This window comes from Rhinatrema bivittatum, unplaced genomic scaffold (genome assembly GCF_901001135.1).
Source record: "Rhinatrema bivittatum unplaced genomic scaffold, aRhiBiv1.1, whole genome shotgun sequence".
Classification (NCBI taxonomy): Eukaryota; Metazoa; Chordata; class Amphibia; order Gymnophiona; family Rhinatrematidae; genus Rhinatrema; species Rhinatrema bivittatum.
Genome location: NW_021820642.1, coordinates 180150 through 192940, shown reverse-complemented (window position 1 = coordinate 192940; position 12791 = coordinate 180150). Strand labels below are relative to the sequence as shown.

The 12791-nt window shown below is 49.8% G+C and overlaps 1 protein-coding gene across 1 annotated transcript in view; it reads left to right on the top strand.

Annotated features, from left to right (window-relative positions):
• LOC115081802 (zinc finger protein 260-like) overlaps positions 1-12791 on the top strand; it is a 44310-nt gene that overhangs the window by 19758 nt on the left and 11761 nt on the right. The window lies entirely within an intron of this gene.

Sequence of the window (12791 nt, the reverse complement as noted above, 5' to 3'; positions counted from 1 at the left end):
CCGCATGACATCACAAGCTCTGATTTTTAAACTCCGTTCACGATTCCTAATATGAGTTGGCAAGGAATCCTCCATGCTGATCTCTCTACGTTACCAGAGCTTCTGCTCTGTGTACTCTCGCTCCTCGGGGGCCTTGCCTCGCTCCTGTCTACCTCCTGGGGTTTCCTACCACCTACAAGGACGCCTAAGGTACCCACTCCTCGGGGGCCTTATTTAATCTTGGACCTCCGCTCCTCGGGGGTTCTCTCCTACTACAACTGCCAGCATCAGAGTGAGTACTACCGCTCCAGTTCTGTCTCTGCATTGTCTCATCTCTCTCTACATAGATCTTTGGCCTGCCCCGCACCGCGGACCACTACCGGATCTACTCTCACTGGCCTTGCCATCTAGGCCTGGGTTCTTGGCCTACCCCGCTTCGCGGACCACTACCGGACCCATCTCCCTCTTGGGACCTGGTGAGACTGTGTAACTACCTTTTCCACTCTGCAGCCTTCAGACGGAACATTGCCTTTCCTGTTGATAGCAGGGCTGAATTATCCATCTGTCATGGGAACTGTCTATCAGGGCCCGGGAGGTGGAGCTTCCAAAGAGAAAGACAGCTTTGCTCTGTGCGGCTGCGCGTGAGTTCCCGCGTAGGAAAGAGATCTCTCCTCAGTCTGTTTCTTTCCGCGTGCGGGAACGCACGCAGAGCTTCTCTTCTCCTCACAAAGTGTTACAAAATTAGAAAAATGTCAAAAAAATTGGCCCCGAGGCCGTTGGTCTTTAAGCCCTGTTCATGCGGAAAGATTATGTCCATCACCGATGGACATGATCGATGCTACAGATACCTGGGCCCTGACCACAACCAACGCAACTGCGAGCACTGTGGCCGCATGTCGCCTAGGGCCCAGAGACAAAGAGCTCATAAAATTGAACAACTCCGCGCTGTGAGCACTTCTGCTCCATCATCTGAGTCGCACTCCTTCAGTCTTCTTTTTTCCACGCAGCAGTAACCACATGGGTTAGGAGCTCCACAGAGATTCCCGACAGGAATTTTCCTCACGGAATTACTGCAAACTTTCATACCCCACAGGGGTCCCTCTCTCGAATTTTTGCTCCCGCGGTACTCTGGTAAGTTTTTTACCCGGTTCCAGTCGAGTTTGGCCCTCGCGGCCTACTGGCCGTCGACTGCACTGCGGTTCAATTTTTCAAAGGCCATGGCGTTGGGGTTCCGTCGGTGCCCTGACTGCGCTCGAACCATGTCCATAACAGACCCCCATAAAGTCTGTGTAATGTGCCTTGGGTGTGAGCATAATGTCCTGACTTGCACCAAATGTGCCTTAATGACACCAAAAGGTCGCAAAGTCAGAATGGAGAAAATGGAACTTCTCTTCTGTTCTCAAACTCAGACGCCGTCTATTGCTTCGATGTCTTCCAAACTGGCGCCGTCCACTTCGCGCCAGCACCGGGCACCGATCGGTGACCATCCGGCGTCGACAACCTCCCGGCCATCGACTGCCTCTACTCCCCCTCAGGACCGAGGGGATCGTAGAGAGAAGCATCGGCATCGATACCAAAAGCCTCGGGCCATCGATGAAGGAAAGTCATCGCCCTCGCCATCGTCTGAGCCGCCATCGAAGAAACCCTGTCCAGAAAAGGCATCAACCCTTTCTGAGACTGGGTCACCGAGGCAACCCTCACCCGGATGGGTGTTGGGAGCCGCGACTCCACCTTTAACGGTGGTCCCTCCAGCTATGCCTCTGCCTCCTTCTTCCCTTCTGGAGCTGGGACTGATTGCTCCAGGTCTCCGCGAAGAGCTGGACCGGATGGTTCAGGAGGCCATCGATAAGGCGATGCACAGATTCCAGGTACCTCCGACGCTGAAACAGTTGCCCATGGTGGAACCGACCACCGATCCCATTCCGGCAGCATTGGCACCGCTGCTCTCAAAGATGGAAGCGCTTTTAGCCAGTTTTCCACCAATTGATCCCGCCGCTTTTCCAGCGATGGTTGAGGCATCGATGCCTGCCGATGGTTGAGGCATCGATGCCTCTAGTACTTCCTTCGATGCCTTCAGAGGCTCGACTGGGACCTTCAGGAATACCTTCGTCCTGTCCCTCTCAGGCTCCGAGAGGGACAGGTGCGGATCCCTATGACACTTGGACTGACGATTCCTCCCCAGACACCGTTGATTTGCCATCACCATCCTCTCCTACTGAAAGCAGGAAGCGTTCTCCTCTGGAGGACTTATCCTTCATAAATTTTGTGAAGGAAATGTCTGAGTTGGTTCCCTTCCAATTACAGTCTGAGCAAGTTGATAGACACCAGATGATGGAGCTGTTACAATTCCTGGATGCTCCCAAGGAAATCACCTCCATCCCTATCCATCAGGTTCTTTTGGATCTTCTCAAAAAGAATTGGGAACACCCTGGTTCGGTAGCCCCAATTAACCGAAAAGCAGACACCACTTACTTGGTCCAGTCAGCTCCAGGGTTCCAAAAACCTCAACTTGATCACCAATCCGTGGTAGTAGAATCTGCCCAAAAGAGGGCACAACACTGAAAGCCCCACTCTTCCTTCCCTCCAGGCAAGGACCAGAAATTCCTGGATGCCATTGGCCGACGTGTCTTCCAGGGATCCATGCTCATCTCTCGGATCGCCTCTTATCAGCTTTATATGACCCAGTATAATAGGGTCTTATTCAAGCAGATACAGGATTTTGCAGAATCCCTGCCTCAGCAATTCCAGGAAGAACTACAAACCCTGGTTCACAAAGGGAAGCATGAAATAAGGTCCTGTTATGACATCTTCGACACCGCTTCGAGGGTTTTGGCAGCTGCTATTTCTGCAAGAAGATGGGCCTGGCTTAAGTCTTCGGACTTGCGCCCTGAAGTACAAGACAGATTATCCGATCTGCCTTGCATCGGGGACAATCTGTTTGGTGAACAGATCCAGCAGACGGTGGCGGAACTCAAGGAGCATCATGAGACCCTTTGCCAACTCTCTCTGATGCCTTCTGAAAAACAACCATTTAGGAAGGACACCAAAAAGTCATTCTTCTGTCCAAAGAAATCCTATCCACCACCGTCTAGAGGTCGTTCTATGAGGCCTTTCCAAAAGGCCCACCCTCGTCAACCTTGAAAACAAAAACCGCAAGCAGCTCCTCAGCCGAGCCCTGCTTCTGGTTTTTGACTCCTGCATAGAGAGCAGCAGCCAGCTTCCTCTGCCACAGGGTACTGGTAGGAGGTCGATTGTGTGCCAACTTTTGTTGAAATGGCACAATCACCTCGGACCAGTGGGTCCTTGCGATATCTCTCAGGGTTATCACCTGAACTTTCTCTCCATCCCACCGGACTCCCCACCTCGGCTGACATGGGAAACAGACCATTCACTACTCCTGGATCAGGAGGTTTCCCTATTCCTTCAATCCAGAGCAATCAAACCAGTGCCCTACTCCCAACAGGGATTAGGATTCTATTCCCAGTACTTTCTAATCCCCAAAAAAATCAGGCGGCGTTTGTCCAATACTGGACCTCCGTGCCCTCAACAAGTACCTCCAACGAGAAAAGTTCAAGATGGTAACCTTGGGTTCCCTCCTTCGTCTTCTGCAAAGAGGGGACTGACTCTGCTCTCTAGACCTCCAAGAAGCGTACACACACATTGCGATAACTCCATCTCATCACAGATTTCTGAGATTTCTGGTAGGCCCCAAGCACTATCAGTACCGAGTGCTCCCGTTCAGCCTAGCATCTGCTCCATGAGTTTCCACCAAGTGTCTCGTAGTAGTAGCAGCCTTCCTCAGGATTCAGGGTGTCCACGTCTACCCCTATCTCGATGATTGGTTGATCGGCTCCCACTCAGCAAGCTGCTCTGTCGTCCCTACATCTTACCTTACACACTCTGATTTCGCTAGGATTTCTCGTCAACTATGCGAAATCCTGCTTAGTCCCATCTCAAACTTTGTCCTTCATAGGGGCAGACTTGGACACCTTTCAAGCAAAGGCTTTTCTGCCTCGACAGCGAGTTCTCACTCATTTCTCTCGCACACCAGCTACAGTCTCAACACCGTTCGACTGCACGAAACTTCCTCATCCTGCTGGGACACATGACGTCCTCGGTACAGGTTACCCCAATGGCCCACTTGGCCATGAGAGTCATGCAGTGGACTCTAAGGTCACGATGGACTCAATCCATTCAACCACTATCAACCATTGTCCACTTCGTCAGTCTCTAGCTTGGTGGAAGAATCAGATCAATCTCCTCCAAGGCCTACCCTTCCAGGCTCCAGATCCTCAAATAACTCTTACAACCAATGCTTCCAACCTCGGCTGGGGAGCACATGTCGCCAATTTGCAAACCCAAGTTGCTTTGTCTCCAGAGGAAGCCAAACACTAAATCAATTTCTTGGAGCTACGAGCAATCAGATATGCTCTCAGGGTGTTTCGGGATTGCCTGTCCAACCAGGTCATCTGATCCAGACGGACAACCAGGTGGCCATGTAGTACATCAACAAGCAGGGAGGAACGGACTCCTACCTACTGTGTCAGGAAGTGGCACAGATATGGGCGGAGGCCCTTTCCCATTCGATGTACCTCAGGGTCACCTACTTGCCGGGAGTGGACAATGTGTTGGCAGACAAGCTGAGTCGCGCCTTTCAGCCGCATGAGTGGTCTCTCAACCCCACAGTAGCAGACTCGGTATTCCATCGTTGGGGTTATCCTTACATAGACCTCTTTGCGTCATCTCAAAACTGCAAAGTAGAGAACATTTGCTCTCTCACTCGCAGCCAACACTCACAGCCAAGAGATGCGTTCTCCCTCTCATGGGCAACCGGTCTCCTATATGCATTCCCTCCACTTCCTCTTCTCTCGAAGACTCTCGTGAAGTTACATCAGGACAAGGGAACCATGATCCTGATAGCACCTCACTGGCCACGCCAAGTGTGGTTTCCGATCCTTCATGACCTTTCCATTCGCAGGCACATTCCTTTGGAAAAGGACCCGCTTCTCATCACTCAGAACGACGGGTGCCTACGCCACCCCAGTCTTCAGGCCTTGCCCTTGACGGCCTGGATGTTGAAAGGTTAATTCTTCAGCCACTCAACCTTTCGGAGCCAGGTTCCTGTGTCCTGATTGCTTCACGGAAGCCTTCCACGAGAAAATCTTATCTTTACAAATGGAACAGGTTTAAGTCATGGTGTTCCTCACTGTCACTTGATCATTTTACCTTTTCCACTGACATTCCTCCGTCAGGATGCATGTCAGTGTGGTAGCCGCCTTTCATAAAGGTGTTGGGGATGTACCCATTTCAGTACAACCCCTTGTAACATGCTTTTTGAAGGGCTTGCTCCATCTCAAACCTCCACTGCGCCCTCCGGCCCCTTCTTGGGACCTCAACCTGGTTTTGGGTCAGTTCATGAAACCTCCATTCGAGCCTCTCCAATCGTGCGATCTTCGCTATCTCACATGGAAAGTGATTTTTCTTCTGGCAATCACATCCGCTCGCAGAGTTAGTGAGTTACAGGCCCTAGTTACCTATCCGCCTTACACTAAACTTCTGCAGGACCGGATAGTACTCTGCACTCACCCTAAGTTTTTGCCTAAGGTAGTATCGGAGTTTCATATCAATCAGTCCATTATACTACCCACCTTCTTTCCCAGGCCCCATTCTAATCCAGGAGAACAGGCTCTGCATACCCTTGACTGTAAACGTGCTCTAGCGTTCTATCTAGATCGTACAGCTGCCCACAGGAAAAGCACTCAATTGTTTGTTTCTTTCCATTCCATCAAATTGGGTCAACCTGTGGGTAAGCAGACTCTCTCCTTCTGGTTAGCGGACTGCATATCCTTTTGCTATCAGCAAGCGGGCATTCCACTTCAAGACCGTGTTAAAGTACACTCTGTGAGGGCCATGGCGACTTCAGTAGCGCACCTACGCTCCGTGCCGCTTTCTGACATTTGCAGGGCTGCTACCTGGAGTTCTCTCCATACCTTTACAGCCCATTATTGCTTAGAAAAGGCTGGAAGACAAGATTCCATCTTCAGCCAGTCTGTCTTGCGTAACGTTTTTGCAATTTGACGTACCAACACCCTTTCGCCTGCCCGTTAGGGTTCAGGATTCCCTCTACCAAATTTCCACCCCTGTTGTTGTGCCTGTTGCACGTCTTTGAATGCATTTGGTGCTTTGCTCGGGCATCCTCAGCTCGGTACTCACCCATATCTGAGGACTACCATCCTGCTTGTCCTGTGAGAAAGCAAATATTGCTTACCTGTAACAGGTGTTCTCACAGGACAGCAGGATGTTAGTCCTCACGAAACCCGCCTGCCACCCCGAGATGTTGGGTTCGTTACGTTTTCTTATTTTATTTTTGGCACTTCCTATAGCTTTAAACAAGACTGAAGAGGGACCCCTGCTGGCTGCAGGTTTAGTGCCATGCTGGGCATGCCCAGTAGGTGCCAGTCAAAGTTCTAGAAACTTTGACAAAAGTATTCCATGATTGGGCTCCATCCTGTGATGTCACCCATATGTGAGGACTAACATCCTGCTGTCCTGTGAGAACACCTGTTACAGGTAAGCAACATTTGCTATCTTCCCCTGTACCTCTCAAATCAAGAGGAAAATGATAAGATTGACCCTCTGAATACTACATGATGTAGAAGCCATAGTTCCAGTACCCCCTGTAGAAGAGGGTTAGGCTACATACTCAGTTTATTTCATGTTCCTGTTAAGGTTTTTCCTCTTGGGGTCCTGGATGCCAGCACTTATGAGAGCATGTGTATATAGATAGATGTGTGTGTGTGTGTGTGTGTGTGTATATATATATATACTAGCCATTAAGCCCGTAACAACGGGCTACATTTAAATTTTTTTTTCGGTCAATTTCCTTCCCACTCATTCTCCTTCCCACTCCCTCCCCCTCATTCTCCCTCCCACTCACATCCCCCCTCTAGTCTCACTCCCTCTCACCTTCCCCCTCACTCCCCCCTCTCTCCTCCCCCCTACCCTCAGTCACTCTCTCCTCCCCTCAGTCACTCCCCCCTCCCCTCCCTCCCCCCTCCCTTCAGTCACTCCCCCTCCCCTCACTCTCTCCTCCCTCCCCCCTCCCCTCACTCTCTCCTCCCCCTCCCCTCAGTCCCCCCCTCCCCTCACTCTCTCCTTGCCCTCCCCTCAGTCACTCCCCACTCCCCTCACTCTCTCCTCACTCCCCCCTTCCCCTTCAGTCACTCCCCCCTCCCCTCACTCTCTCCTCCCTCCCCCCTCCCCTCAGTCACCCCCCTCCCCTCACTCTCTCCTCCCCTCCCCTCACTCTCTCCTCCCCCTCCCCTCAGTCACTCCTCCCCTTCCCCCTCAGTCACTCCTCCCTCCCCCCCGTCACTCCCCCTCCCCTCACTCTCTCCTCAGTCACTTCCCCCTCTCTCAATCCCCTCCCCTTTCAGCTCATCCACAACGAAGATCTCCGGGGGGGGGGTCCCTCCCTAGCGCGTGCCGCCACTGCTCCTCGCCACCACTACTGCTCCCAGCGCCCCTTTTTTTTTTTTTGAGGCACGCTCCGCTCTGACCAACGTGCTCGCCCGCGCATGCACGGTAGAGCTGCTCTCTACTGCACATTTGTGGCACATCGGTCAGGGCTCCTTTATCTAGTAGATATATATGTATATATATATGTGTGTGTGTGTGTATGTATATGTGTGTGTATGTGTGTATATATGTATATATATGTGTGTATGTATATATATGTGTGTGTGTATATATATGTGTGTGTGTATATGTGTGTGTGTATGTATATGTGTGTGTATGTGTGTATATGTATATGTGTGTGTGTATGTATATATGTGTGTGTGTATGTATATATGTGTGTGTGTATGTGTGTATGTATATATGTGTGTGTATGTATATATGTGTGTGTATGTATATGTGTGTGTGTGTATGTATATATGTGTGTGTATGTATATATGTGTGTGTGTATGTATGTGTGTGTATATATATGTGTGTGTGTATATATATGTGTGTATGTATATGTGTGTGTGTGTATGTATATGTATGTGTGTGTGTATGTATATATATGTGTGTGTGTATGTATATGTGTGTGTGTATGTATATATGTGTGTGTATGTATATATGTGTGTGTGTATGTGTGTATGTATATGTGTGTGTGTGTATGTATATATGCCAACGCCTCCGGATCATTTGAAGCATGGGATATCACGGTTAAAGATATAGCCTATGACCTAAGCCCAATACAAACAAAAGCAATTCAACTTGATCACTATACCTCTAAGCAAAAGAAACCATGGTACAATGACGAATTAAGATGCTCTAAACAATCATCGAGAAAATCTGAGAAACTTTGGCGGAAAAGCCCGACATCAGTTAGAAAATACAGATCACTCCTCTCTCAATACCGGGTGCTAATCAACAAAGCAAAAAAAGAATACTATACCAAACAGATTCATGGGGTAATTTTTAACTCTGAATTAATCTTCAATGTCGTTAAAAATCTATTCAAAGGCCCATCTTCCTCTATGTCGAGCAACAACCACTCATCAAAGAATGCCTGCAACGAATATGCCACTCATTTTGTAGAAAAAATAACTAGACTAAAATCTCAATTCTCTACTGCGCACCAACCATAGTAGATGAAGAAAAATATGAACCAGCCAAATGGACCGCTTTTTTTTTTTTTTGAAATTTTTTATTTAATCTCTTGCAGTACAAAATACAACATATGTTCAGATGAAGATCATGCAACTGCACGGACAGTATAGCTTCAAAACAACAAAGGAAACCATGCAACTGCACCGACAGTATAACGCAACCTTGTGCACAAGTGTACCTATGTTATGCTCTACACATTTGCAATTATTGTAGGTTTGTGTACCCAAGTATAATAAACTGTTCCCAAAAACAACCTGAGTGTCGTATTGCATCGAACTACGCTCCCCGATTTCATCCCCCCCTTAGAGTCCCACCCCCTCACCCTCACCCCACCCACCCCGCTGTCCATGCTACAATACTCTAGTCACGCTTATAATCAGAAGATTATCACGACTGGTTACTACTGTGTTTGTTGCCAGACTCGGTACGGTTCCCAGATAGCATGGAATTTGTTAACCCGGTCATGAGTAACTGCTGTCAGATATTCCAACTGATACACTCTATCCAATCTCGTTAATACCTGAGGCAGGCTAGGCACGGTATCTCCTTTCCAATGAAAGGCAATTTCACACCTGGCGGCTATGAAGATATGCAAGGCAAGTCTCCTCTGTTTTTCGCCACCGAAACCCCCCGTTAGGCCTAACAGACATCCCTTAGGGTCTAGCGGTACATCTACCCCCAATAAATTAGTTAAATACCGTGTGACTTCTGTCCACAACCTCTGTATTTTGTTGCACGACCACCACATATGAAAGAATGTACCTTGCCCGCCACACTGACGCCAACACTGGTCACTGATCTGGGGTTGTATACGATGCAGTCTTTCCGGCGCCATATACCACCGGTACATCAATTTATAACCGTTCTCCTTAATAGAAGCAGAAATAGAGCCCCGCCCCATAGTCATATGGCATTGATCCCATTCTGCGTCCGAAAGGGATGCACCCAAATCTCTTTCCCACTGAGTTTGATACCCCAACTTTACTTTAGGGCCGCTATTAATAAGCAAATACAGTCGAGAAATGGGCTTCGAGACCGGTTGGGCCCGTTCACAAAGCGAAATGGACCGCTTTTGATAAAGTATCTAAACTGCAAATCACTTAAATCATCACTAAAATAAAACCCGCAAATCACCCACAAAACCCCATTGCAGCTAGCCCCTTAAAACGAATAATTAGCACAATCATCCCAACAATCACATCCTTAATCAATCACTCTCGGAAGGCTTAGTCCCTGATCTGGCAAAACAAGCAGGGTCAGAAATCCTGATACAGAACCAGTGGGTTCAGGTCTAGGCCAAAGGTCAGAGTCAGCTTTCTAGCCCTCCAGAAATCCTAGCGGCTGGCTCAAGAGAAGGCATCCCGTGCAGTAGAGTCAATGTAATGCCATTAGCTAATGTGAACTAGCTGAGGAAATGTAATACACCTTGATAAGTGAGTCAGATTTTGTCTTGTATGGAGTTCCCCTGCAGCAGCTAGGTCCTGTATGATGATAGAGGCCAACACAGTCATCGTACAGATGAATGTTTTTGAACTGATGGTCTTGAGACCCTGAAGTGTAAGGACTGGAAGATGTGGCCTTTGCCCTATTAGGGGTCAGGTGGGTAGCTCCTTGAGTTAATTTCAGAGCAGCCCGGTGAAGTTCCAAGACAAGTGCATTTTTTGGCTGAAAATAAAGCAAGAGCCAAGGGTTTGGGATATCCTGTTATAACCATGACCAGCATCCTGTCTCTTGTGTGTTTTCCCACCGGGAACATGGACATTCCCTCAACCAAGTTCTGAAGATGCAAGCAAGAGTATTCCTTCATCCTTTCCCCCCTCAGAGGATTCTTTCCTAGAGGAGCCCTTTTATTCTCTTTTACAATATTCGCTGTTGAGAGAACCAGACTACATAACGAGGCTACTTAGTGCCCAGGGTTACAGCCTTCGATGATGAAAAAGAGGACCTAACTTAGGGGTAGATTTTTAAAAACTGCGCGATCGCGTACTTTTGTTTGCGCAGCAGGCGCAAACAAAAGTACGCTGGATTTTATAAGATACGCGCATAGCCGCGCGTATCCTCTAAAATCCTGGATCGGCGCGCGCAAGGCTGCCGATTTTGGGCAGCCGGTGTGCGCCGAGCCGCGCAGCCTGCCTCCGTTCCCTCCGAGGCCGCTCCGAAATCGGAGCGGCCTCGGAGGGAACTCTCTTTCACCCTCCCCTCACCTTCCCCTCCCTTCCTCTACCTAACCCACCCCCCCGGCCCTATCTAAACCCCCTCCTACCTTTATCCATGGATTTACGCCTCCCGGAGGGAGATGTAAATCCACGTGCGCCAGCGGCCTGCTGGTGCGCCGAGACCCGACCCGGGGGCGGTTCCGGAGGGCGCGGCCACGCCCCCGGAATGCTCCAGCCCAAAACCACGCCCCCGAAATGCCCCCGAAACACCGCGTCCCGCCCCCAAAACGCTGCATCGTTCGGCCCCGCTCCCGACACGCCCCCGTCCAAAAACCCCGGGACCTACGCGCGTCCCGGGGTTCTGCGTGCGCCGGCGGCCTATGGAAAATAGGCGCGCCGGCGCACAAGGCCCTGCTCGCGTAAATCCGGGCGGATTTATGCGAGCAGGGCTTTTAAAATCCGCCCATTTGAGTTTGGAGCCTTCAAGATTAGTGTATGGAAGAGACAATATTTTCCTTTGAGGGATCCATTTCTTCAATCTTGTCCATTTCACCAGAGGAGATTAAGATGAAGGCATAGCCTACAGATCTCTAATGGTAGGGACCAGCTCTTTTGCTACTCTCTCTGATGGGATAAATTTTTTTTCCAGGGAGTCAAAAATGCAAGTCTTCCACTGTGGGAGGTCTCCTCAACTTGGAATCTGAGTTTAGTTTTGAATGGATCTGGCCTCCCTCTCTCTTGAGTTTCATAGGACGCCATATCGTTAAGTCTTGTTGATGGGTTCGGTCTCTTTGTTGGCATTTGGTAATTTTAAAGAAAAGGATATCTCTGTGACTGTTGTGACCGTCACTTCCCGATGGATTCACTCCGCCTACCTTTCCTTTCTTGTGACTCCTCCCGCTCCTCATGGACACCTGGCTGCTGCGGCATCCGCTTGCCATCCTCTCCGGTGTCCCCGGACCGGCTTGGGTGCTGCCTCCCGCCATGCTCTTCAGGTACCTTAGGGCGCGCGCGCTGCGCGGCCCTCATTCTTATTTCCTCATTGGCATGTTCCTCAAGGGCGTCCCCCTGTGATGACGTCATGCTGCCCGGATATTTAAGCCTACTGTTTATTGCTAGCAGTTGAGTTAGCAATGGTGATCTTAAGGATGGGATTCGCTCTCCGTACCTAGCTACTCTGCCTTCCAACTCCCATTGGACTCTTTCTGCTAACGGGGTACCCGCTGTTTCTTTCAGGTCGCTATCAGGTAACCGGTACTCGCTCCTCGAGGGCCCATGTTCCCTGACTCGCTGCCTGCATCTATCTCCTCTTCTACTTGGAATAATTCGCTACAAACACCATCAGTGAGTACTATTATCATCAACTCCTCAGAGCTGTCTGCCTGGAATCAGGTACTCGCTCCTCGAGGGCCTGCCCCCGTTCCAGCGCCAGTGTCGTCTCTTACGTGGAACCACTGTGTGAGTATTTTGCCTTCAAGTCTCTCTACCTCCAAGGATCTGGTACTCGCTCCTCGAGGGCCAGCTCTCCCTATCTCGGGGCTTCTCCATATCTGGGACTCTGTGAATGTTCTATTGTGCTCACTTTCTCAGTTCTCTCTACTACAGCACTGCTACCAGAAGAACCGCTGTTCCAGCGCCCTGGGGAATACTAGCCCAGCCAGGCTACATCATCTACTCACTACTGCCACCTCTGGTGGCTTCTCAAACTGTCTAAATAAAGAACTATCTGTGTTTGTGTGTCCAGAGCTGAGCCTGACCTGTGGCTCCTCACGGGACTTCCCCCGTGTGCGTGGTCAGCTGCCACAGTGTCCAAGGGTCCACCCAAACCTCACTAACTATAACAGTGACCAGTATTCTCCCTCTTCTGAGGGTAGTGTTTCACTTCAGTCAGAGCAGGCTTTTCTCACTTATGATGGTGAGAAAGTCAGATAATGTAGGCCAGGACAGGAACAGCCTTTCTTAAGTCTGCTATAGATCACCTTTGAGCTGTGTGCAGGTGAC